Genomic DNA, 26,080 nt, shown 5'->3' with positions numbered 1-26,080 from the left:
TTGCAACTGGAGCTGGGACAAGAATCCAGGTCTTCTGGCCCCTTGCCCAGCTTAATAGATTACTTAAGGCTCAGTTTTTGAAATAATCAATAGCTTGCCTTGGGGCAATAGTATATTTTCACATGTTAATTTAAAATTCCACTTTGTGGTACTTCTTTAAGAGATTAAATCAGATTCACACACACACAACCTGCATTTTATTTATTTATTCATTCATGCATGCATGCATGCATTTTAGGGCAGCACCCATGGCATATGTAAGTTCCCAGGCTAGGGGTCAAATCGGAGCTGCAGCTGCCAGCCTAGACACAGCCACGGCAATGCCAGATCTAAGCCTTGTCTGTAACCTACACAGCTCACGGTGCCGGATCCTTAACCCACTGAGTGAGGCCAGGGATCAACTTTGCAACCTCACGGTTCCTAGTCGGATTTGTTTCCACTGTGCCACAATGGGAACTCCCACCTACATGTTAAATACCTAGAAAATAATTACTTGGAATAAAACAGCATATAAGATTTTACTTTAGTTTTAATTCACATTTTGCTCAAAAGCACAAAACAATATTTCAGTGGCTCAGTGTTAGGGTTACAAACAAAATCCTTCAGTCAAACAGTTACAGCATCCCGCATAAGTTATTTCACATTAAGTGCAGGTTGTTAAAAATAACAAACAAAAAACAGTGCTGTGCTTGAATGGAGCACAAACAAGATACGGCGCATTTTAATTTAACAACACAGTTAAACCCAGCAGCTTTAAAATAAATACTGTTAAGTACAAAAATACCAGTTCTGTGGGGAGCAGGGAGATATCCAGTTCACCAACAGTACAAACAAATAGCAGCATTTTCAAAGTTGAAATTAAATTTGTGTAAACACACACTCAGCCTGCCACTCTGCCTCGTACAGTGAACACGCACTTGGTACTTCTGTTGCATTCTCCCCACCCAGGGCTGAAAAGAACTCCTGCTGAGCCTCTTATGGACTCCAAATCAGAAAGGCTGCCAGGACGTCTAGGGCATGGGCTGGAAAGACTTAAGTGCAGGATCAGTTCTTTTTCAGATAGACCAACTGCTAACACTTCCAGTCCAACCCCAGAACCTTGCAGCCCAAGACTGCCCGTGGTCCTAGGCCTACCTGGTGTGACCTTGACTTCAGTGGAGTCATCTGAATGCAGAGCTCCCTGCAGCGTGAGGAGTGGCAGCCTACATTCCCCACAAATGACATTGCTTTGCAAACGGCATTCTAGGCCCACGCAACTCAGGACAATTAAAAACATTTGTGATTCTTAAACCACTGTGGTTGAATGGGTCTTAAGTTGGGCAGGTCGACAAGTTAAGTCGTCCTCTCCTTCGTATTTTCAAACATTAACGATCAGTCCTTTCCAGTGTGGTTTTTACATCACTCACAAAGTTGTCTCTCTCGAGAGCATGCCATCTTTACACTGAACCTTGGAGCTTCAGGTCTTACTTTTAACAAGCAGAGCCATATAGAAAAAGAAACACTGAGAAGCAGACTCAGTGGCCAAATACTTGCATTACAGTGTTAGAAAGAAAACAGCTAGATGTTTTTTCTAAATCATTCAGCATTTACCAAGTGTCCAGACAAAAATCATTTCCAAGCAGTAAACTTCTGATTCCAGCTTCTCCACTGATCCATGCACAATGCAACTTATTCTTTACCAAATACTTGTGGAAGGACTTGGTTTCTCACTGTCACCGACGCCGAATGGGCTTGTAGACGCAAAATGCCATAAGGATCATGGTCACCAGCAGGATGCTGAAAATGGTTCCCATCAACACTGCAAAAGGAAAACAGGTTACCTCCTAATGGCAGCCTCAGGCTCTCTAAGTTATTCACTGACAACTCAGTGCCAGGCACTGTGCCAGGTGTGAGGGAAACAGCCACAACAGACCCTCTCTGGGGATGTCTCCGTGTGGGGGGGAGAGAACAAGTAAGAGCATTCACAGAGCTCAAAGTGCTGTGAAGAAATCAGTAATGTGAGAGTGATGGGGGAGGGTGAGCAATGGCAGGCAGGGGGTGGGGGAAGCAAGTGAGGAGAGACACACAAGCCGAGGCCACCACGGAAGGAAGGAGCTGGCTGTGCGGGCATCTGCAGGGCCTGAGGAGCAGCAAATCAAAGCCCTCGAGACCAGAACAAGGCAGAAAGCCAGTGAACAGGAAGTGGCTGGGAGGAAGGAGTGAAGGAAAAAAGACAGGACTGAAGCCAGAGAGGAAGGCTGGAGCCAGGGTATGGAAGGCCTTGTAGACCAGGAAGGAAACATGGATTTTATTCTAAGCTTAAAGAGGGGGAGTTCCTGTTGTGGCTCACTGGTAATGAGCCCAACTAGTATCCATGAAGATGCAGGTTCGATCCCTGGCCTCACCCAGTAGGTTAAGGATGTGGCGTTGCCATGAGCTGTGGTGTAGGTCACAGATGAGGCTTGGGTTCTGTGTTGCTGTGGCTGTGTTGCAGGCCGCAGGTATGGCTCTAAAAGGCCAAAAAAAAAGAGAAAGGGCTGTAGGCAGAGTGACATGATTTGATTTAGCTGGAAAAAGAAGACCCCTCTGGTTGCTGTGTGGAGAGCCATCCCATTATAGGTGGACAAGCACAGAATCAAGGAACCCAACTATGTTTTCAAAGCCATTCATAAAAACTAGAGATTCAATAAGAATAATGCATTTTAGCCCCTTGAGGAGTCTGGAGAAGGGTCTTTTGATCAAAGAAGCAATTAAATAATTTCACGAATCTATTATTATTTTTTCTTCTTTTTATAGCCACAGCTGCGGCATATGGAGATTCTCAGGCTAGGGGTCGAATCAGAGCTGCAGCTGCTGGCCTATGCCACAGCCACAATGCCAGATCCAAGCCGAGTCTTTGACTTAAGCCACAGCTTGCGGCAATGACGGTTCCTTAACCCACTTAGCCCAACTAAGCGAGGCCAAGGATCGAACCCACGACCTCATGGAGACTATGTCCTTAACCCGCTTAGCCATGATGGGAACTCCTATTACATTTTTGAGAGTCAGTTTTGCATCAAAAATGTCCAAGTTACTTAGGCGGGAAATGGGACCTACAGCTGACCCCTCAGTACAAAACTAGATATATGGACTTGGGATTTAAACTAACATAACCAGCAACCCACCAGAAGTGATGTGCAATCTGGTCTGTGTGACCATCTCAGAAACCTTGGGGGGAGTTCAAAATGAAGTTACCTTGAGAAGCAAATGTACGTGTATGTGTTTGTGAGTATATGGGTCCTTCCCGGGTTCAAGCTGGGGCCTAGCCCAGTCTGGTTATTGTTCCTCTGCAAAAACCAAGATTTGACCATGATTTTATTTAAAATTAGTAATTTGGGGGTATTTGTGACTCCCTTATCTACCCCCTACCCATTACTTAACCCTGTTATTAAAGACTGACCATAGAGAAAGATCTTTTTTTTCCAGTGAGGGACAGGGAAGAAGGATGAAGAAGGTGAAAAAGACAATGTGTCATAACTCCAAGAGGGCAGAAGGAATTTTAATGGTTTCTGTTAAAACAAAATCTGTGACTTGCATGAGCTAAATGTCATCTCTCAAAATAGCCCACGTTACCTAAATACCTGCCCTAATTTTCAGATCTAAATTCTAAGAGTTTCTAAGGCTCTGACTGCAATTGGACCAAAAGTTGTCTCACTCCACTTAAACCTTTTTTTTTTTTTTTGCATTTTGGAAAGGCAAAACAGACAAGCCCAAAACAAAACACCAAACCCACCCCAAAACAAAAAAACCTTCCAGAGCAGGAATGCAGGGGACTAGACTTGGAGAATGGAAGTCTTTCTTAAAATCATAAAAATAAAAAAAGAGATGAACACCTTGAGTTGTTAGGTACACAATACCCATTGGGATAGCTCGCCTTTTGGCCTTGATAAATTCTCCCACTCTTCATCTTTCTCCCTCACCTTGGCGGACAAATAGCAGCCACTATTCAGGTCCTTTCTTACGGTCCCTTTCCCTCACTGAGCCTTGTTTTCTACGTTTCTTACGATCCCTTTCCCTCACTGAGCCTTGTTTTCTACGTTTCTTAAAACCCAACTCACAAGAGTGAGGTTCTTGAGGCCTACATATGAATCATTTAGATAGCAAACTTCAAGTGAAATGTTTTTGTGGTGTTTTGGAACTACTCTAATACTGCAGTTTTTTGGGGTTTCTTTTTAAGCTTCAGTTAACACTGTAACACGGAATCAACTGTTTTAAATATAATAATGAAAGAGACCAGCATATTCCAAAAGAATCTGAAAATCTTAGCCTTGGAAGTGTCCCAAAAGACATCTGGTCCAACTTTCCCCTGAATGTGAACATTTTTTCTATGACATTCCTGGCAGTTCCCACCTCTCATTTGGAATAATTCTGTGCATTTGTCAACCAACCAAAACAACTAGAAAATTAGAAAAGCATATCCACATCATTATTTTTTTAACTGTCATAAAGTAAGCACCTGACAAATGAAAGCCATTATTATCACCAAGACAGGCCGCACAATGGTCATGAACGCAGGGTTTGGGGTGAGACTGTCTGGGTCCCCATCTACACTTACACAGACTACATGACCTTACGGAAGTTGCACAATCCCTCTGTGTCTGTTTATGCTCCTGTAAAAATGGAGATTAAAGTACCCACTGCAAAGGACTGTCTAGGGCAGCATTTCTCAAACAATCTGTGGTAAAGGACTAGTTTTTTAACTTTTAGTCTGTCCTGGGCCACTACCTAGCCCCACTAAGCATGACTAATTAGCAGTTCCCTCAACCTGCAAAACATTCCAGTTCAGGGACCTAGAACTGGGCTCCACTTGCTTGAAACAATACCAGACTCTTAAATTTCCTTTCCTTTTCTTTTTTTTTTTTTTTTTTTTTTTTGCTTTTTAGGGCCGCACCTGAGGCATATGTAAGTTTCCAGGCTAGGAGTTAAATTCAAGCTGCAGCTGCCGGCTTATGCCACAGCCACAGCAACACCAGATCTGAGCCACATCTGTGACCTGTGCCACAGCCTGCAGCAACTCTGGATCCTTAACACACTGAGTAAGACCAGGGATCGAACCCACATCCTTACAGACACTGTGTCAGGTTCTTAACCCTCTGAGCCACAAGAGGAATGCCCTGTTCTATAGACAGCTCTTTTTTTTTTTTTTTTTTTTTTTTGTCTTTTTAGGGCCGCACCTGTGGCATATGGAGGTTTCCAGGCTAGGGGTCTAATCAGAGCTGTAGCCAGTGGCTTATGCCAGAGCCACAGCAATACCAGATCCGAGCAGTGTCTGCGACCTACACCACAGCTCACGGCAACGCCAGAGTGAGTGAGGCCAGGGACCGAATCCACAACCTCATGGCTCCTACTCAGATTAGTTCCCGCTGTGCCACCATAGGAACTCCCTCTATAGACATTCTCTTGACAGATAATAGTTTGGAGACCTCACTGCTCTACGACCACACCTTGAATAGTTACACTTTGTTTTTTGTTTGTTTTGTTTCTTCCTTTTTATGGCCACACCTGTGGTATATGAAAGTTCCCAGGCCAGGGGGTCAAATCGGAGCTGCAAGTGCCAGCCTATGCCACAGCAATAGCAATGCCACATCCAAGCTTGTGGCAACATGGGATCCTTAACCCACTGAGCGAGGCCAGGGATCAAACCTCATGGATACTAGTCGGGTTCTTAATCTGCTGAGCCACAACGGGAACTCCAATAGTCACACTTTGAACAGTACTGTTCCACAGCAGTGGTTCTCGACCAGGGAGATTCTGCCCCCAGTGGATATCTGGCAAACGTTGGGCGATATTGTGATTATCTGGCCTGGGAGTGTGGTGTGTTACTGGCATCTGGTGGATAAAGTAGGGGATGCTACTAAACATCTCAGCTCAAGAAAGCGTGTCTCCAGACTTTGAAAAACTTATGGTCTCTAGAGGAGACAGCTTGGGGGGTGGGGGGAGGTGCTTGGGTTGTGGGATGGAAATCCTGTGAAATTGGATTGTGATGATCATTATACAACTACAGATGTGATAAATTCATTGAGAAACAAAAAAAAAAAAAAAAAAAAAGAAAAAAAAGAAAAAAGAAAAAAAAAGAAAGTGTGTCTCCCCACAAACCACCCAAAGAATCTTCTGGTCCAACATGTCAGCAGGACCCAGGTTGAGAAACTCTTTTCTAAAGGAGTAAGCAGGATAACTTATAAGAAACCACTTAGTAGAGTGCTAGGTCCACAGTAAGTCATCAACACATGACAATAACTTCCTGGAAAATCAAGGTAATCCAGAAACAATACCATGTGGCAGCTTTGTAGATATGCAGAAGTACCAATGAAGTTCAGTGCAAAGGAAGGACTTTGGTGCTACAGGAGGCAGAGTTATAGTGAAATTTGCCAAGCCTAAAGCTCCAGGGCCTCTTCCAAAACCATGTACTCCCATATGTGTGTATATACATGTTAGGCTGACATCCTCCCAAAGGTACATTTCAAGCCCCATGAAACCTAGGTTCTCCTAATGGCCTCCAAGACTTCCTAGCTGTGTTAACCGTGGGCAAATACTCACCTGAGTTTTATTTTCCTTGCTGAAAAACCATATCTTTCTCATTAAGTTACTGTGAGGTTCAAATAAAACCATGTATACAAAGTGTTTAGTACCACACGGTACACAGGAAATGCTCAACAAATGTCAGTTATCATTATGACTATGACTATTAATCTCATTAGGAAAGAGGAGGGGGTGAGTTAAATATTGGTCATGTGGCCTAGCTTGGGCCCACACAGCTGCATAGGATGGGACCCAGACTCTGACTCGGGTCTCCAGATTCCCAGGTCATTCATAGGACCAGCACATATAGATTCTACCGTGGCCCAAATCTTGAGCTGAACCCCAGGCCTTCGGAAAGAGGGTCACACCGGCACCCCCTGACCTCACACGGCCCCGGCCCCGGCCCTCTGCCCAGCGCGTGCCAGGCTCCGGCTGCAGGGAGCGGCGGAAGCGCAGGCCCGATCCCGCCGCCGCTCACCCAGGTTCTGCCCACGTAGCACTGCATACGGCCTGCTCCGTTCCGGCGGTTCCACCGGGCTCGGGGCCTCCGCCTGCCCTAGCAGGAGGCTGCACAATCCGAGATTGAGCCACCACCCTACGGGACGAAGCATCTTCTCCAGCCCACAGTGAAGGAGAACCCACTTCCGCCGGAAGCCCTCCTTTGTCAGCCTCTCACCACCTTCCGTCGCGCTGGGCTCGCGTCGTTGCCAGGGTAACGATACTCCCCGACCAGAGTTTGGCTATCGTCAAGGTTCCTCTGGGATCCACATTTGCCAGGACTAACGTTTCCCCCCCGGGCCAATTTTCAGGGGGATCACACTTCCGGCCGCGGCAAAGTCCATCTGGATATCAGTTCCGCCATGACTAACGTTTCTCCTTACGTTGAGTTCCAGGTGGGCCTATTTCCGTAGGGGTTTCTTGGTTCATCTTGTATCTATTGAAGATTTTTTTACGAGTCTGTGCATTTTCTTATTAAATCTTCACCACAGGCCTGAGAAATAGACAATCTATTCCCATTTTACAAATGCCAGCTTTTCAGGGAACCTTTACCTGAACATCCTTTTCTAAAATAGCAGCCTCTCAATATATACACTCTCATGTTGTTTTTTGTTTGTTTACGGCCAAAGCTGCGGTATATGGAAGTTCCCAGGCTAGGGATTGAGTCAGACCTGCAGCTGCCCTCCTACACCACAGTCACAGCAACTGAATCCGAGCCACATTTGCGACCTCTGCCACAGCTTGCAGCAACACTGGGTCTTTAACCCACTGAGCGAGGCTAGGGATCCAACTGCATCCTCATGGATACTAGTTGGGTTCTTAACCCGCTGAGCCCCAAGAGGAACTCCTCTTGTTGCCGCTTTCATTTCCCATCCCTCTTAACTCATAGCCATTTACCATAAACATTTAACGTACATTTTGTTATTTTCTGATGTTGACAAAAAAAAAAAAAAACCCAAAAAAACAAAGCCACCACCACGTTAGAGTTGTGGGTTAAGTTTTATTTGGGGCAAAATGAGGACCAGAGCCCGGGAAACAGCCTCTCAGCTCTGAGGAACTGCTCTGAAGAAGTGTGTGGTGGTGGGGATGGGGAGGTCAGCATACATGTGATTTTAATAAAGGGGGATATGTACAATCAACCACACATTTTTGGGAGAAGGTTGCTGCTAGTCACGAGGAGTAGATGTCTCTATTAAATTTTAGTGCTTTTCTAGATTGGAGAAGATGCAAGAAATTGGGCTCATTCCATCCCCTGAAAAGTACCTAACTACCTGAAGGCCTGTTCTGCTAATTTTCCCCAGAGCACAGAGTTCCTCATCCCTGATCTCTGCCTTGAACTCCTTTCAGGGTGTGTTGAAGGTGAGTGACTGCAATGGCTAGTGACTTAATCCTCATAGAGGCAGATGAAGAGTGACAGTTTTTAGTTGGCACCTAGTACCTGCTGTCATCCTAGAATTTAAGGTTCGCAGGGGCAGAGATTTTTTTCTTGCTCACTGTTGTTCCGAAATCTGGAAGAGTAGTATATTATACTCCATGAATGTTGGTTGAATAAATGAGGAAACAGCTTAGTTAAATGTTTGGCCCATTGCTATACAGAGTGAGTGGCAGAGGTAGACCTTGATTCAGGTATAATTCTGAATCTTTTACTATTTGGTGTGGTGATGAAACCAACACAGAAGAAAGGAGGTCTGAGATGATCACAGAGGTGGAAATGAAGACTGATCACATGGGGCATCTAGCCCCAGACATTGGGCTAGACTTTATAGTCACTTAAGCTAATAAATTTCTTTTTCTTTCTTTCTCTCCCTATTTCTTTCTTTTCTTTCTTTCTTTCTCTCCCCCTTTATCTCTCACTTTCCTTCCTTCCTCCCTCCTTCTGTTCGTTCTTTCTTTCCTTCTTTCTTCCTTTCTTTCCCCCTCCCTCCCTTTCTCCCTCTTACCTTCCTCCCTTCCTTCCAATCATTTATTGAGTCAGCTAGCTGCGATTTTTCACCCAAAAGGATCCTAACATGGTAGACCAAGAAGTGGCCCAACTATTTTAGCAAAAAGAGTGAATGTTTCAGTTGTTGACCAGTCCATTCCACTGAAGCAGGACACAGTCATCTTCACTTGTGTCCTTTTAGGCCATTTTTCTTTTTCTTTCTTTCTTTCTTTCTTTCTTTCTTTCTTTCTTTCTTTCTTTCTTTCTTTCTTTCTTTCTTTCTTTCTTTCTTTCTTTCTTTCTTTCTTTCTTTCCTTCCTTCCTTCCTTCCTTCCTTCCTTTCTTTCTTTCCTTTCTTCTTTTTTTTTTTTTTTTGTCTTTTTAGGGATGCACCCGTGGCATATGGAGATTCCCAGGCTAGGGGTCTAATTGGAGCCGTAGCAGCTGGCCTACATCACAGCCACAGTAACTCCAGATCCAAGCCGCATCTGTGACCTACACCATAGCTCACAGCAATGCTGGATCCTTAACCCACTGGGTGAGGCCAGGGATCAAACCTGCGTCCTCATGGATGCTAGTCAGATTTGTTTCTGCTGAGCCATACAGGAACTCTCTAGACCATTTTTCTTACTTGGGCCCCTGAAATGACATTTTCAAAGTGTTAAAACCACAGCAGAAGTGGAATGTCAAAAAATAACAAGAGATTGGTTTCCAGTGTTACATACATACAATGTAATGTATTTAAAATACAGCTGCAAAATGTACGTTTTCTCCTACCTTTAGAGTAGGAAAGCAGCTGTCCTCTTCTATACCATTTGGCCTTTTTGTTGCCAATGAGGGTTGCCTTTTTCATTTTCCTCAAACAATCATGTTCATGCTCTTGTGTCCTGAGACGGTGAAATTTAGTTTCATCAACATCCTAATTTTAAAACCATCAGGGGAGTTCCCGTCGTGGCGCAGTGGTTAACGAATCTGACTAGGAACCATGAGGTTGCGGGTTCGGTCCCTGCCCTTGCTCAGTGGGTTAACGATCCGGCGTTGCCATGAGCTGTGGTGTAGGTTGCAGACGCGGCTCGGATCCCACGTTGCTGTGGCTCTGGCGTAGGCCGGTGGCTACAGCTCTGATTCGACCTCTAGCCTGGGAACCTCCATATGCCGCGGGAGCGGCCCACGAAATAGCAAAAAAACAAAAAAACAAAACAAAACAAAAAAAACCATCAGGAGTTCCCATCATGGCACTACTTTGGGCACTTTCAAAGTTGCATCTTTTTTTTTTGTTTGTTTGATGACAGCAAGTCACAATTCTGTTCCAGAGAACTGAGTCCCTGGTCAGGAGTTTTTCTGTTTAAAGGAACTTTCTCTTATTCATTAATGACCTTTCAAAGTTTGTGTTAAGGCTCAGAAACTAGTAAACCATTTGGAAGCTGTCACTAAATACTTACTTTCAATCAACAGGAAACAAACATGATTTGATTTATCCCATCCTCTGTGTTTTGCAATTTGTGTGGAAACTCTTGCCTGTGAAGAGGGCAGGGTGGAAGGAAAGATTATTTGAAGAAGCTGACTTGGTATTTGCATTTTTGGGGGTGTACTTTTTTGGGGGGTGCCAAAATCGTGGCATATGGAGGTTCCCAGGCTAGGGGTCCAATTGGAGCTGTAGCCACCGGCCTATGCCACAGTCACAGCCACTTGGGATCCAAGCCGTGTCTGCAACCTATACCACAGCTCACACCAATACCAGATCCTTAACCCACTGAGCGAGGCCAGGGATCAAACCCAAGTCCTCATGGATTCTAGTTGGGTTCCTTAATCACTGAGCCATGACGGGAACTTTTGGGTGTACAGTGTTTCTTTAGGGGCTGTGGCAGGTATTTTCTTTGCCTCAAGACCCTGAGACATTGAGTCTTTCTCTGAACTTTTGGAATTAGGACACGACCAATTTCAGATTTGAAAGAGTTAAATGAGACATTTGCGACACAACAGATTTGACAAGCAGTTGCCTCACCCTGAGATTATGTGACAAAAGCCACAGTTTTTCTGTGCACATTCTGGAAAACCGCCACAACCCCATCATTTTCCTTACCGCATGCTTCTAACTTTCCAAAAGGAAAGTCTGTTTATTTGCCACTCTATCCTGAGCTGCTCCCAAGTGAAAGTAAAGTGAGGTGGTTACAAGCGTGCAAGCTAGAACCAAACGCTTGGGGTCAAGTTCTCACTTTGCTTCTCTGTGACTTAATTTCTATCCATTTTCTATAAAAGCGGATATGATAACAGATTCTGCCTGGGAAGATACCTTCTAGGATTAAATGAGATAATGCTCTTGCATGTCAAGTGTTTCCCAGACCTGAACCTCACTCCTGGGTTAGCTGTAGGCATATCCTCCATCCAAGAGTGTGATGTCTGTAGTAAGGGTGTCATCTATTAGTTTGTATATGATGACAAAAGACTGAAGGTGCCATTTGTCTCGTGTCTACAACACAAAGTCTGAAGCAACACTCCTAGGAGTCTAGCAATTTGGTAGAAACAGTCCAAAGACAAAGAGGTGCTGCCTGTTTGAATGGTCTAGACATCTAGCAAGAAGGTCAGGATTAGAGGTCTATGTGATTAGAGTCTCCTAGGTTCCCGCCCTCACTAAGTCCTTTAGTTCAGATGCTGGGTGTATCTTTCTCCACTGACTCAGGCTTTGAGCCCTGGTTTGGCTTCTCTGACCTCAGATTATACATCCTGATTCAAGGGGTTAAGGATATAAAAAAGTGTCAAACTAGATAAGTAGCTGTCTGTTGGAATTTACTTGTGCAACAGACTCCCAGTTTACCTCTTTTTTATTTTTTATTCTTTCTCCACCCCAGTATAATACCAATGATTCATTCAAAATCTTTGTTTTAGCAACATTTTTAGGAGTTCCCTGGTAGCTCAGTGGGTTAAAGATCCAGTGTTATCACCACTGTGGCTCTGGTTACTCCTGTAGCTCGGATTTGATCCCTGGTCTGGGAACTCCTGCATGTCATGGGCACGGCCAAAAAAAAGTTTAAGCACTAGTATAAATCAGAAACTAGGTTTCCTATAATTCATGATCTTATATTTTTCAAACTTGAATATTCACTCCTTGTTTAAAAAGTGACTAGATAGGTTTTTTTTTTTTTTTCCTTTTAGATCTGTGTACTGGCTTATTTAAATTTAAATGATTGCTTTCCATTTGTGACTTCTTCCATCCTATTTCTTCTTACTTTTTTATTTCGAGATGCCCTTTCAGTATTTCTTTTAGAATGGGCTTAGTCTTGCTGTACAGTAGAAATTGACAGAACACTGTAAATCAACTATAATGAAAAAAATAAAAATCATAAAAAAGTGAGTAAGGAGTTCCTGTTGTGGCGCAGTGGTTAACGAATCCGACTAGGAACCATGAGGTTGTGGGTTAGGTCTCTGGCCTCGCTCAGTGGGTTGAGAATCCAGCATTGCCATGAGCTGTGGTGTAGGTCGAAGACGAGGCTTGGATCCCAAGTTGCTGTGGCTCTGGTGTAGGCCGGCAGCTGTAGCTCCAATTCGACCCCTAGCCTGGGGACTTCCATATGCCACAGGAGCGGCCCAAGAAATAGCAAAAAGACAAAAGTAAATACATAAATACATAAAAAGTGAGTAAATAATATAAGGAATTGAAATTACCACTTTGCAGTATAATTTCCTATAAAGGTGCAATATAAATGGTGACTCATCCCAGATGAATGAACAGATGGCCATTGGTAAAACTGATATATCTCCACAGAGTCATTTGATAGAAGGAGATGAGATTGGAGACTAGAGTCCTTAGGGTCTGACCCTAATTATAGATCTCTCCAATCCAGAAAAGCTGTTTGTTTTCTTCCTAGCATTTGCCACCATTATAAATTGTCTTGTTTGTTCGCTTTATGATCTGATTCTTCCAAATAGAAGGCCTCATGTTCATCCGCCACCAAAGTGATCTTATAATAGACACCCAGTAGATAATCTGTGGGGTGCAGGAATTGATGCATCAAGGCTCCCCTCTCCTAGTCTGAGGTGTATTCTTGCCACCATCATGTCACCACTGCCTCTGCCCCTCTTACTTTCCCCATTCATTTTCAACAGTTTGCCCAAATCATTTCATAGCTCCTCAAGGGTTGGTTTCTTCTTGTTTGTTGTTCACCTGAAATTAACACAATATTGTGGTGGGGTTTTTTTTTGGGGGGGGGTCTTTTTGCCTTTTCTAGGGCCGCTCCCACAGCATGTGGAGGTTCCCAGCCTATGGGTCTAATTGGAGCCGTAGATGCTGGCCAACGCCAGAACCACAGCAACATAGGATCTGAGCTGTGTCTGCAACCTACACCACAGCTCACAGCAACGCCGGATCCTTAACCCACTGAGCGAGGCCAGGGATGGAACCCACAACCTCATGGTTCCTAGTCAGATTCATTAACCACTGAGCCACAACGGGAACTCCTGAAATTAACACAATATTGTAAATCAACTATCTTCACTTTAAAAAAGTAACTGTCCATTATTTTAGAGAAAGAAGCTGCTAAGGAGTGATGTCTTGTCTTTCCCAGGAATCACATTTTCTAAAATAAGTATTCCAACTTCAGGAAATTTTTGAAAATTATTAAAGTAGTTCCCCATTCCGCTAACATGTTACCCTATTTTCTTATGGCACAATTTTAATTGTTCCCCCAAGTGTTGGGGTTAGGGGTAGTTTTTATTTGCTTTTGCATGCTTTTCTTTTTTTTTTCTTTTCTATAATAAACTAACTTTATATTTTTATAATCTCAAAAATAAATATTATATGTTAAAAATTCTGCTCTGTTTCTACATAAGAAAAAATGTCTTTTTCTTTTCTTGTGATGTAATTCACATATCATAAATCCACCTATTTAAAGTGCATGTTTGGAGTTCCCATCGTGGCTCAGTGGTTAACAAATCTGACTAGGAACCTTGAGGTTGCGGGTTCAATCCATGGCCTTGCTCAGTGGGTTAAGGATCCAGTGTTGCTGTGAGCTGTGGTGTAGGTTGGATCTGGCATTGCTGTGGCTCTGGCGTAGGCTGGTGGCTGCAGCTCCCATTAGACTCCTAGCCTGAGAACCTCCATATGCTGCAGGTTTGGCCCTGAAAAGACAAATAAATAAATAAATACAGTGCTTGTTTATGGTATCTGTGCTTTTTAGTTTATTCACAGATAGGTGCAACCATCAATTTTAGAACATCTTCTTTTCTTTTCTGTTTTTTTTCTTTTTAGTGCTGCACCCACGGCATATGGAGGTTCCTAGGCTAGGGGTCTAATTGGAGCTACAGCTGCCGGCTTACATCACAGCCACAGCAACGCCAGATCTGAGCCATGTCTGTGAGCTACACCACAGCTCACAGTAACGCTGGATCCTTAACCTGCTGAGCAAGGCCAGGGATCGAACCCGCAACCTCATGGTTCCTAGTCGGATTCGTTTCCACTGTGCCACAATGGGAACTCCCAATTTTAGAGCATTTTCATCACCACCCCCCTCAACCACACACCTCTTAGTCTCTCTCCATTCTCTCCCCCTAGCTCCAGGAAAGCACTAATCTATGTTCTGTGTCTAAGGATTTGCCTAATCTGGATATTTCATAGAAACGGAATCATATGCTCTGCTATCTTTTTTTACTGTCTCCTCTCAGACACCTGAGGAGATATGCTTATGTCCACTTGGAGGCCTGTACAGAATCATTCATTGTAGCATCATTTTGAGTCACCACCATGGGAAACGACACAGGGTATGCAACACAGAAAGGAGGTAAACTTACTGTGTTTACAATACAGTGTGACATACTGAGACAGCAGTTCAGAATGAATTTTTACTTCTCATAACAACATAGGTGAATTTAAATACTCTTAAGAAATATATTCAGCTGGACACAAAGAAGTTCAGACCTGTGTTTCCATTTATTTGATGTTGAAAGCAGAGAAATCTAAAATATCATGATCATAGTCAGAATGGGGGGTTTCTTTTGGGGGTTTCTGTCTGGGAAATAGCAAAAACAATGCTGTCTAGGATCTTTGAGAAATTCTATATATTAATTTGAAGAATGTCAGTACACATGTTTTATAAGAGGTCATCAAGCTGTACACTTAATATCAGTGTACCATATACCATGTAAAGCAGCCATCAAATAAAAAACAAATACCAAGAATATTTTTCTTGGAGTTCCCGCTGTAGCACCACGGGATCGGCAGCATCTTGGGAGTTCTGGGACTCAGGTTCGATCCCGGCCTGGCACAGTGGGTTAAGAATCTGGCATTGCTGGAGTTCCCGTCGTGGCGCAGTGGTTAACGAATCCGACTAGGAACCATGAGGTTGCGGGTTCGGTCCCTGCCCTTGCTCAGTGGGTTAACGATCCGGCGTTGCCGTGAGCTGTGGTGTAGGTTGCAGACGCGGCTCGGATCCTGCGTTGCTGTGGCTCTGGCGTAGGCCGGTGGCTACAGCTCCGATTCAACCCCTAGCCTGGGAACCTCCATATGCCGCGGGAGCGGCCCAAGAAATAGCAACAACAACAACAACAACAACAAACAACAAACGACAAAAGACAAAAAAAAAAAAAAAAAAAAGAATCTGGCATTGCTGAATTAGGTCGCAACTGTGGCTCAGATCTGATCCCTGACCTGGGAACTCCATATGCTGCACGGCGGCCAAAAAAGAAAAAAAAAAAGAATATAAGAATATTGTTTTCACAAAGCAAACCTCTGGCCTTGATGTCTTTCTCTGAATTCTTCCAAATAGTTAAGATAGAAACAATGCCATCTTGAAAGTACTTCCAGAACACACTTTCAGAGATTTAGAGGGACCATACCCAAACTATTTTTTTTATATATATTTTTTTTATTTTCCCACTGTACAGCAAGGGGGTCAGGTTATCCTTACATGTATACATTACAATTACATTTTTTCCCCCACCCTTTGTTCTGTTGCAACATGAGTATCTAGACAAAGTTCTCAATGCTATTCAGCAGGATCTCCTTGTAAATCTATTCTAAATTGTGTCTGATAAGCCCAAGCTCCCGATCCCTCCCACTCCCTCCCCCTCCCATCAGGCAGCCACAAGTCTCTTCTCCACGTCCATGATTTTCTTTTCTGAGGAGAAGTTCATTTGTGCTGGATATTAGATTCCAGTTATAAGTGATATCATATGGTATTTGTCTTTGTCTTTCTGGCTCATTTCACTCAGGATGAGATTCTCTAGTTCCATCCATGTTGCTGCAAATGGCATTATGTCATTCTTTGTTATGGCTGAGTAGTATTCCATTGTGTATGTATACCACATCTTCCGAATCCAATCATCTATCGATGGACATTTGGGTTGTTTCCATGTCCTGGCTATTGTGAATAGTGCTGCAATGAACATGCGGGTGCACGTGTCTCCCGCAACCTCATGGTTTCTAGTCGGATTCGTTAACCACTGCGCCACGATGGGAACTCTGAATTTGCTGGGTTTTGTGTTTTAGATTGCTATAGAGTGTGTCTGTGCTGAGATCACCCTGTGGTAAAAGCTTAAGGTTTTCTCAGGTCTTTTCTGAGGCTGTGTCTTTCTCAGGGCATGTATAGTCACTTTCTAAATTCCCACATACATGTGATTACTTTTGGTTATGCTAATCTTTAAACAAAAAAAGGGGGGAGGAAAAATGAAAGAGAAAAAGATGCTTTCCCTTTAAATACCTGGGAAGCCACTCAGCTTGTGGGGTTTGAAACAATGACAACCTGCCTTTATGCCTACATCTCCATTACTGAAAGCAGTAATCCACAATCAGAACATAGAAACCCAATTTCTTAAAAAAAAATTTAAATTATTTTTATTTTTTTTAGGACTGCACCTGTGGCACATGAAAGTTCCCAGGTTAGAAGTTGAATCGGAGCTGTAGCCACCAGCCTATGCCACAGCCACAGCAACGCCAGATCCGAGCTCTGTCTGCAACCGACACCACACCTCTCTGGGTCCTTAACCCACTGAGCTTGGCCAGGGATCGAACCTGAGTCCTCATGGTTACTAGTCAGATTCGGTTCCTGCTGAGCCATGATGGGAACTCCCTAGAAACCCAGTATTTAGAATGTAAGGTTCTTATTGCCCATTGCTCAGTTGGTTAAGGATCCAGCGTTGCTGCAAGCAGTGGCATAGGTCGCAGATGTGGCTTAGATCTGGCATTGCTGTGGCTGTGGCGTGAGCTGGCAGCTGCAGCTCTGTTTCAACCCCTAGCCTATGAATTTCCATATGCTGTAGATTTGGACCTAAAAAGAAAAATAATGGCAGCATCAATTACAAACTAGGGTCTCAAGCATTTCCTCCAGCAGAAATTTCTCCTCCTTGAATGAGAACTGTAATTGTTAATCAAAATGCTCTTTAGTGACTCATTCTCTGGGAAAAGCCAGTGCCTTTTGGCATGAGTAGATTTGGTCTATTTTGCTTTTGGGTTCCCTTAAGTCAACTGCTGTTTGGTTTTCTAGACTCACCAAGAGAACAAAAGACCTGGGCAAGCAGTATACAGAATGATTGGACTCTCGTGGTGTCTTCTGTATTTGCAGGTGGCTTCAAGAACCAGTGAAAAGGGTATATGTTTAAGAATCACTCACTGGCTGAGGAAAAGTCTTGAAGAAAAAGGAGGTGGAGTTTTCCTGCTGTTTTAGTCTTGAAAGTCACTCTACTTCCAGTTTCCTGCTGGGGATGAGGATTGGAGGCATGAGGCAATGACTGATTTTCCAGGTAAAGAACTATGGCCATCATCCGCCACCCCTGGGAGCAGCTGTGTTCCCTTTAGGTGGTATGGATCTGTGTGCATGGGGCTTAAGGTGTGTCTGTGTGATGTGATTGTGAATATGTAGGCAATGAGTAGGGTTAAAAATACATGTCTCCTCAGTAGATAAGTCCCACTCATGCATCATAATTGCCAGCATCATCTTTCTCAAAGTCCCACCAGCACTGCACACTTTCTGTGTATTATCTCATTCAACCCTCCCCACAGCTGTGCTGAGCTTTGATTCACTATTCCCACTTCTCAGAGAGAAACTGAGGCTCAGAGAAAATTGTCACATGCTGAGCTCCTATGTGGAAGAGCCAATGTGTGAACCCAGGCATGTGGCTGGTGCTCTAGATCACTGACCTGATCACTCAATATCACTCAGCCACAGGATCATTCTCATCTCAGGGCAAAAGCATCCCAGCATCCATGTACTTGCCTGAAGTACTAGCGTCTACTGAGGTCCAAGACTGCCCATTATTAGGAGGTGGCCTCAGTGGTCACAGAACCCAGGGCATTTAACAGCCAACTTGGGCACAGTCATGAGCGTGAAGGCCCCTAGGAAGCCACGTGCCCCGGGTCAGCCCACAGATTCTGAGAAGTGTGAGGCTTTGTATCCACAATGCAGGTTGACAGATGTCAGTGCCAGGGCCACTCCTCCCTCTGGTCCAGAGCAGCTAAGAATCAGGGAAATATTTTAGCATGTTCAATAACATTATCACCACAAGCCCTGCAAGTGTCAAATTGTATGCACTTCATACTCCAGAACAGTGATAGATAAGGACTCAGTATATGGGTTTGTTATCAGCTGCAGCCTGTTCCTCATTTCTTTCCCACCCCTCTCCTTTGCCTTCCTTCCTCCACCAAAGAGGGTAGCCCCTGATAGCTCAGGCCTTGCTTGTTAACCAGTTTCTGTCATAGATTCTCACCCCGGGTCTATATCAAGCAAAGCTCTCTAAGTAATTCCTGAGCAGCATTACCAATGCCTGATGGTCACCCTGTGTCCTTCCAGCTCCCCCTGGGAGCCTGCTGGAGGAGCTTCCCAGGAATGGGGCAGAGGAAGAGTTTCCACCTAACGCCGAGGTAAGCTCACCTGTCTTTTTCAGATATAGAGGTGCTGCTTTCTTTGTTTCTTTCTTTCTTTTTAAATTCAACTGAATTCACATATCAATATCTGAGCATGGGAGCTTCCTTATGGCATAGTGGGCTACGGATCTTGCATTGTCATTGCAGAGGCTCAGGTTGCTGCTCTGACTCATGTTTGAACCCTGGCCCAGGAATTTCCACATGCCATGGGCACAGTCAATAAATAAATAAATAAATAAATAAAAGAAGGAAAGAAAATCTGTGAGTTCCCACTGTGGTGCAATGGGATTGGCAGCATCACTGGAGCACTGGGATATAGCTTCAATTCTGGCCCCAGCACAGTGGGTTAAGGATCCAGCACTGCCGCAACAGGGACAACTGCAGCTTGGATCTGATCCCCAGCCTGGGAACTCCATATGCCAAGGGGTGGCCAAAAAAGAAAAAAAAAAAAGAAAGAAAGAAAGAATGAAAAAGAGTTCCCGTTGTGGCTCAGCAGGTTAAGAACCCGATATAGGAGTTCCCATTGTGGCTCAGTGATAATGAACCCAACTACTGTCCATGAGGGCTCAGGTGTGATTCCCTGGCCTTGCTCAGTGGGTTAAGGATCCAGTGTTGCCACAAGCTGAGGTGCAGGTCACAGAGGCATCTTGGATCTGGCATTGCTATGGCTGTGGCATAGGCCAGCAGCTGCAACTCTGATTTGACCTCTAGTCTAGGAACTTCCATGTGCCACAAGTGCAGCCATAAAAGGAAAAAAAAACCTAAGCATGTGTATTAAAGGTGAGATTTACAATTTCCTGCTTGGGGAGCACTGAGTCTCTCACCAATGAGCCCCAATTCTAGAGTCCTTTCACAAGTGCAGCATCAGCTTATAGATCATGCTGGAGCCTTTCCTCAGCAGAAAAGTTTCTTCACTGGATTAAGAATTTTGCAATGGAGTTCCCTGGTGGCCTAGCAGTCAAAGATTTTGTGTTGTCACTGAGTTCAATCCCAGGCCTGGGAACTTCCACATGTCCTGGGCACGGCCAAGAAAGCAAGAAATTTTGCAATGGGCAACTGATTCGGTCTTGAAAGAGTCATGGTGTGAGAGAAGCTTGTGCCTTTTTCGCCAGTGTCTTCTATACTGTCTTTTGGGACTTTTGACTAGATGGTTTCCCATATGTTTCTTAAAGTGTCCAATGGGACAAAAGACCCATTTCAGAAACATACAGTGTGATCTGATACTCAGTGTTTTCTTTTCTGTAATTGCAGGTGGCCTCAAGAGTAAGTGAAAATGGTATGTATTCTGGAATCACTCACTTGGCTTGGGAGAAAATGCAGAAAGAAAGGTAAACCTTGTTGTCTGGCTTTCGTCTGGAGGGCCACCCTGAATCTGAATTCCTGCCAGGAGCAAGGGCTGAGAATGTGGTAAAAGAAGCTGATTTCCCAGGCAAAGAACTATGGCCATTTTTCTTTCTTTTTTCAGGCTACAGCTGTGGCATATTGAAGTTCCCAGACTAGGGGTCAGATTGGACCTGCAGCTGCCAGCTACACCACAGCCACAGCCACACTGAATCTATGCCTTGTCTGTGACCTACACCACAGCTCATGGCAACGCCAGATCCTAAACCCACTGAGCAAGGCCAGGGATCGAACCTGCATCTTCATGGATACTAATCTGGTTCTGAACCTGCTGAGCCATAGCAGTAACTCCTGTGGCCATTTTTCAACAAATAGTTTCATTGCCTTTAAGTGGTGACAGTTTGTGTGCATAGCAGTGGGCCATTGTCAGTGTGATCTGTGTGGTGTGATTCTAAATGCCTGTATGCCTGTCCATGTGTGTGTGTTTCCCTAGATTGACATCCCCACCAACAACACAACGGCCAGGGTCAAATTCTAAAGGAAAAATCCCATCACTACTGTTTCATGCAATCACATGCAGTTAAAATGTAAGAAACTGGAGTTCCCGTCATAGCGCAGGGGAAATGTATCTGACTAGGAAACATGATGTTGCGAGTTCAGTCCCTGGCCTCAGTCAGTGGGTTAAGGATCTGGCATTGCTCTGAGCTGTGGTGTAGGTCACAAACACCGTTCGGATCTAGCATTGCTGTGGCTGTGGCATAGGTCAGCAGCTGTAGTTCTGATTAGACCCCTAGGCTGGGAACCTCCATATGCTGTGAGTGCAGCCCTAAAAAGACAAAAAGACAAAATAATAATAATAAAATAAAATGTAAGGAACAGTATAATTTATGAATGTGTGCAGTTCATTGTAAGGAACCTTTGTCTTAATAAACTTGGGGAAAATCCCATCGCCAACTAGGAAAATGTTCACAGGGTTCCAGTGGACAAAAGGGTGTTGCACAATAATGATTACTGGGTCAATAACAACTTCTATGAATAATTCTCAGCCCTTGGAGTTCCCTTCAAGCAGTTTGATTGTTGGTGTTGAATGAAAAGCAGCCACACTGCCCTTATTTCACATAGAAGAAAAGAGAGGCTGGAGCAGGTGCTAAATTATGGGGGTCACAGAGCCCAGGAGTGGGGAACTGGGTGAGGCAGTCTAGACCCTTCGATCCAGAGCCTATGTACTTTCTCCCACGCCTCTACTACCTGGGAGAGACTTGGGACTTCTATGAGTTTGGCATCAATTATGACTATAACCCTCACTCCTGGAGTTCCTGTTGTGGCTCAGTGGGTTAAGAACTCAGCATAGTGTCCATGAGGATACAAGTTTGATCCCTGGCCTTGCTCAGTGGGTAAGAAGTGAGGCGTTGCTCACCAGTGTTGCCACCAGGGGAGGCGTAGTTTGCAGACACAGCTCAGATCTGGCATAGATGTGGCTGTGGCGTAGGCCAGCACTTGCAGCTCAGATTCAACCCCTAATCTGGGAACTTCTATATGCTGCAGGTGCAGCCATAAAAAGAAAAATAAAATAAGACAATAAAATAAAAAAAGCATTTGTTCCTTCATCCCACTGTCCACACTGCAAATGCCCACTAGCCCTGTGTTTCCAGCACAGAGAGAATATTCCCATCCTCATAGAACATTCTCTTGGGCAGCTCTGAGCCTGGCTCACGGTCTGTTCACTAAAGTCATTTAACCCAAAGCATGTGCTTCACAGTTGGACTTGCAAGCTAATAAGAGTGGAGGCTAGAGCTAGAAGGGCTCTGCAGCAGGGGAGCAAGAAGTTGAAGGGGGATCCCCTCTCTCACTTTCAGGCTTGCTGCTGTGATCAATGACTTAGTGAAGGGCTCTGGCTCCAGGAGCCCAGGGAAGGTCTGAGAATCCAGAGGGAAGAGCCAGGTGGTGCTGCGTGAGCCAGCGGGGGCCCAGCTGCAGGAGGAGGAAAGAGTGAGCCACACTCTGTAATAACTTGATTGCTTATGTTTGTGTCTCTACAGATTGGATCGTTGACCAAAGATATGATTCCAGCAGCAAAGATGAAGACTCTCCATGTAGGGAACCACACGCAGGTAGGATCCTGGGAGCCGTTGGGTTATACCCGCCACTTTGGAGACTGAGGAGGGAGGGTGTGAAAACAGAGAGGAAAAGGAAATGTGTGTTCTTTTCCTGTTTGCATAAAATAAGAATAAGAGCTAACTGGAGTTTCTGTTGTGGCTCAGCTGATTAAGAACCAGACATAGTGTCTGTGAGGATGTGGGTTCCATCCCTGGCCTCACTCAGTAGGTTAAGGATCTGCTGTTGCCGCAAGTTGCAGATGTGGCTCAGATCTGGTGTGGCTGTGGCTGTGGCTGTTGCTGGCAGCTGTAGCTCTGATTCGACCCCTAGCCTGGGAACTTCCATATCTGCTGGTGTGGCCGTAGGGGGGCGGGGGGGAGAAGGAGCTATCATGGCTCTTGCTTTGGAGCCTTTGGGGGTACTGCTTGTAGTGATCTTTTGGGGGTACTGCTTGTAGTGATCTTTTCTTGCCTTGGTATCTAACGTTTATCTCTACCAACACCCCCGAGACCTGCTCTTTTCTGCTTCTGCCAAACACCAAATCTTTGGTCATGTTTGGTTGGCATCTCTTGGGAATTGAGCCTTAGAGTTAGGGGTTGGGTTTGGTGTTCACTTACAATGCAGGATGGCTGAACCTCAGGAACACTTGAACCTGGAGACAGAGTTCTGCATGTGTGAGCTAGGTGCTGGGGGAGAAACAGACACTCTCCCTCAGGGCTTTCGGATCTTGTGGCAGCACCTTCATGTCCTATTCTCATATTTCCTCAGGGTTGAAGGGTGCTCCCAGGGGTGGGAAAATTGGGGGTTGGGGGCAGCTGGGGCCTGAATTCTCACCTCTACCCTAACTCTGTGCTCTCTTTTCCCAAGGCCACTCCGTCACCATCTCTGCCCTCATGCATGCAGAGGCCTATTTGACAGATTCTGAGGATTAGGATCCAGAGACCAGCAACCTGCATGTAATTGATTTCCAACTTATGTGTCTTTTTAAAAATCTGTTTATTTGCTACCTATGGACTCTTCTTTGTAGCTCTCTCCCATTCTTTTTTATGATGCTCAGCCTGAAGGACCTGATCTCATCCAGGCACTTGAAATTCTGGGATCTTCAATGTCTATAAATTTTTTTTCTTGTCTTTTTGCTTTTTTTAGAGCTGCTCTTGCGGCATATGGAGATTCTCAGGCTAGGGTCTAATCGGAGCTGTAGCCGCCAGCCTACACCAGAGCTACAGCAACATGGGATCCGAGCCAGGTCTGCGACCTACACCACAGCCACAGCAACGTGGGATCTGAGCCATGTCTGCAGCCAACACCACAGCTCTCGGCAACGCCGGATCCTTAACCCACTGAACAAGGCCAGGGATCAAACCCGCAGCCTCATTGTCCCTAGTCAGATTCGTTAACCACTGAGCCACGACAGGAACTCTGTTCAATGCCTATAAAATCTTTCTTTATCCCACAACTTTCGAAGCATCATCCCGGCTCCTGATACCCTGTCTGCACCACTGAGCTGTTTTGAGCCACCCTGGGTGGCCTGGGCAGAGAGGGAGCCTGGGAGTCAGAAGAGCTGGGTGCCTCTCACCTGGGTTTCTCCTGCACTGGATGGCTCTGGACATGCACAATTGTTTTCTGCCTTTCAGCTATTATCAAGATTACACAATTAAAAAAAAAAAGATTATTCCACTAGGAATCTGATTCCAGAAATCCTCTTGACCTGGATTCAAGAGAATGAATCAAGAAAAGTAAAAGGAGATGAAAAGGAACAAGAGGAAATGTGAGTGTAGAGAGAGGATGAGGAAGAGTAGAAGGCAGATAAGTGCACTTCGGGAAAATCAAACCCAAAACCGAAAACCCAAAGAGTTCCCTGGGGAGGCCACTACTGCATGTGACCAGGCAGGGGAGATAAATGATAGTTACCATCAATGCCAGTGAGTACAGAATGAACTGACAACCTATGGCCAAGGATGGACACCCAGTCCTTCCTTACAAGGCCCTAAAGAAAGGGCTGTAGATGAAGTTCCCATCGTGGCTCAGTGGTTAACGAATCCGACTAAGAACCATGAGGTTGCGGGTTCAATCCCTGGCCTTGTTCAGTGGGTTAAGGATCCAGCATTGCCGTGAGCTGAGGTGAAGTTTACGGATATGGCTCTGATCCTGCATGGGTGTGGCTCTGGCGTAGGCTGGCGACTATAGCTCTGATTAGACCCCTAGCCTGGGAACCTCCATGTGCCACAGGAGTGGCCCTAGAAATGGCAAAAAAAAGGGGGGGGAGTGGTTGTAGGGCCGCCATATGTGTGACTCTGGCAGGTGCAGATCACATTGTGTTCTGTGCAAAGTGTCCCTGGAGGGGTTCAACATCCTACTCCTGCAGGACCCAGTCCTGTCCTCCCAACCCTCTCAAGGTGAATAGGAAGCACCTCAGACGATCAGTGTGCTGAGACTGTGTAGGTTGCCCTTGACCCCCCTCCCCGCCCCCATTTTAGGCCTCCTGAGAAAGGGGTGAGGAGGACAGAGGCACCAGGGCTCCTTCTCATGCGAGCAGGACAGCTCACCTGGGTCAGTGCTGATCCATCCCTGTGGACACACAGCAGCCCTAGCCTCAACGGGGGGACACTGTAGGATCCAAGTCCAGCTAGGAGTTGCCCCTCCCCTGGAGGCCCCTCAGCCTGGGTCACCTCATGGCACCGTTTCTCAGGCTGAGATTCTGTAGATCTTTCATATGCAAATAAAAATCAAGCAAAACATGGAGTTCCCATCAAGGCGCAGAATCCAACTAGGAACCATGAGGTTGTGGGTCCGATCCCAGGCCTTGCTTAGTGGGTCAGTGGGTTAAGGATCTGGCGTTGCCATCAGCTGTTGTTTAGGTTGAAGATGCGGCTCGGATCTGGCATTGCTGTGGCTGTGGTGTAGGCCGGCCACTGTAGCTCCGATTTGACTCCTAGCCTGGGAACCTCCATATGCCGTGGGTGTGGCCTGAAAAGACAAAAGACCAAAAAAAAAAAAAAAAAAAAAAAATCAAGCAAAACACAAACACTCAGAAGAAATTCACTGGCATGCTACTTTGGGGTGTGTTAAAGAGTTAGGATTCTAAGTTACTTACATTTCTTTTATTTTCCAATTTTGTAAATAAAACATAATTTGTGTTACATTTTCAAAACCAGGATCTTCTGTGAACTTTTCTTACTGGAATATACCATAACTTTTTGATTTTATTATTACAGCATAATAATTTTCTCTTAATTGAGAGCCATAGGCAAAGTTTGGCTGCAGTGTTAAAAAGGAAAATGATTATTGGGGGGAAAAAGATAGACATCTTATCTATTTTGAATCAAGGAAAAACAATAGTTATTTATTGCAGAATAATATTGAAATAACAAACTTTTTTTTTCTTTATGATTCCCTTCCTCACTTCACCTTGCTGACTAGATTCCAGATTTTAGTTTTTCTCCTGTTATAGCAAATGAATGCATAATGTTAGGAATCCTGAGACAGCAGGTTATATCTGCCAATGTCAAGATAGATGAAGAGGCATCTTCCCCAGCCAGTCAGAGATTTCTTTGAGCATGAGTAGGGATGCCATTGGACTATGACAGCAACTCAGAACTAGAACTTGCTCAAGAAGAGCAGGAAGGAGTTCCCGTTGTGGCGCAGTGGTTAACGAATCCGACTAGGAACCATGAGGTTGCGGGTTCGGTCCCTGCCCTTGCTCAGTGGGTTAATGATCTGGCGTTGCCATGACCTGTGGTGTAGGTTGCAGATTCGGCTCGGATCCCGCGTTGCTGTGGCTCTGGCGTAGGCTGGTGGCTACAGCTCCGATTCAACCCCTAGCCTGGGAACCTCCA

At 45.0% G+C, this 26,080-nt stretch overlaps 2 long non-coding RNA genes across 4 annotated transcripts; one reads left to right on the top strand and one right to left on the bottom strand.

Moving 5' to 3' along the window:
- On the bottom strand, nucleotides 512-7,190 carry LOC100517973. The gene is made up of 2 exons (XR_307451.3): nucleotides 7,016-7,190; nucleotides 512-1,798 (listed from the first exon to the last, which is right to left on the bottom strand). It is a non-coding gene; the product is annotated as an uncharacterized LOC100517973 (long non-coding RNA).
- LOC100522281 lies at nucleotides 7,203-25,395 on the top strand. Of its 3 annotated transcripts, none has more exons than XR_002338497.1 (7): nucleotides 7,265-7,430; nucleotides 8,250-8,394; nucleotides 17,509-17,686; nucleotides 18,733-18,803; nucleotides 20,058-20,082; nucleotides 22,187-22,258; nucleotides 23,112-25,395. It is a non-coding gene; the product is annotated as an uncharacterized LOC100522281 (long non-coding RNA). The 3 variants fall into 3 exon arrangements; XR_002338498.1 differs by having other exon boundaries at nucleotides 7,319-7,430; nucleotides 8,337-8,394; XR_307448.3 differs by lacking the exon at nucleotides 8,250-8,394 and having other exon boundaries at nucleotides 7,203-7,430.

This window comes from Sus scrofa, chromosome 14 (genome assembly GCF_000003025.6).
Source record: "Sus scrofa isolate TJ Tabasco breed Duroc chromosome 14, Sscrofa11.1, whole genome shotgun sequence".
In the NCBI taxonomy this organism is placed as follows: domain Eukaryota; kingdom Metazoa; phylum Chordata; class Mammalia; order Artiodactyla; family Suidae; genus Sus; species Sus scrofa.
This window is presented reverse-complemented; position numbering and strand designations above follow the sequence as displayed.